We start from the raw sequence: 1,549 nt of genomic DNA, 5'->3' as shown, positions 1-1,549 counted from the left end.
TAGCCATCACTACTCCTCAATCAATCCCAGTCGTACAAAACCCTGCTTCTCTCCGACCGTGCCGAYAAACTACACAACTCCATACACCCGTCTTCGGCTTGTCCACACGATTATTACAGCCTCTTATTTGCTTCAAGGCGCTACTCCTAGTCGCTGCCCGTTCTGCAACTTTTCACTCAGCATTAACCACCTCTTGGATTGCTGCCCGAAACTTGATGCCCAAAGACTACACTATTTCAATGGTATTACCCCTACACAGCTGTTAAAAAACCCAATGGACAATAATATTAGCATGATATATAATTTGCTCAGAGATACCGACCTACTCCGACGCATTTGATACCGCCCTAGTCAACATGCCAGCCGAAAGCCTCCGACGCTAGCGCTGCGTTATCTTTAGTTTATGTAATCATTTTATTATTATGTAAACTTTTATAAAATAAAAATATAAAATAAAATAAGATTGTCAGACATACAAATAGAAGTGTTATTGTGGTGTCCGCAAAGTCCATGAACCATATTGGTTTTCATCACTTCGTATAATACTGGAACTTTCTCTGCGTCAGGAATTTCCGCAGAAATGAGTTCATCAATTTGATCTTGTGTAACAACCATCCACCATCCAAAGAAGAATATGTACATGCGACAAACCTCTCTTTTGCTTCTCAACAGAGTACATCCAGCATCTAACAGCACCACATTTACCTACATTACTCAAAGATAAAATCCTTGAAACATCCTTACTGTTGTTTGAAAAGTCGTACTGTGATATAGTGATGATCGCTTGCTGATTGACCACGATCTATAATTCCGCAGGTATGTCATCACATCCTGGGAGTAATTCTTTCCCTGCTTTGGGCTGCCATACGTTGATAGCAAAAAGAATACCGTACAATATTACGGCAACCTCTTCGTGGCTTTGTAACAAATTTTTATCTGAAATTGATCAATCTGTGTGAAACACACATAAAGTTTTCACTGAATAATTTTCAAAAATTTTTCTTTTGAATAGCCAGAATAAAAAAGCAAGCGATCGAAATTGAACGATTAAAATAATTTACAAATCAAAATATTGAAAAACAAAACAAACAAAAATTGAAAAAAAAAAATTGTGTGAAAAGACCTTCCCCGATTCACAGAGAACAAGTTCTGAAAATTTCATCAAGATTGGTGCAGCCGTCCTATTAGCGTTACTAACCAACAAGTATTCATTCCTTTGTATGGGAAAAAGAAAAGGGCTGTTCTTAGGGGTTTTCCGGCAATTAATCGAAATTTGCTTTAGGCAAAAACCATCCTAAAACCTCAACGAACATTTAGAAAAAAAAATTTACCAAATTGGTGCAGGCGTTATTGAGTTATGCGCTTAGCAACACATTTTGCGATTAATTTTTATGTATAAGATAACGTACAAAGAGTATAACGTAACTTACTCTTTTATACAAATAAAACATTAACTGATTAAATGTGTCTATCAACATATAAAAGAAATTCGATAAATTTACAAATATACATACATATATATATTGAAAGTAAAGTGTCCGCTAATTTT

Source organism: Bactrocera latifrons, unplaced genomic scaffold (assembly GCF_001853355.1).
Source record: "Bactrocera latifrons isolate USDA-ARS-PBARC rearing strain unplaced genomic scaffold, ASM185335v1 scaffold_278, whole genome shotgun sequence".
Lineage (NCBI taxonomy): Eukaryota > Metazoa > Arthropoda > Insecta > Diptera > Tephritidae > Bactrocera > Bactrocera latifrons.
Note: the sequence above shows the minus strand (reverse complement) of the source record.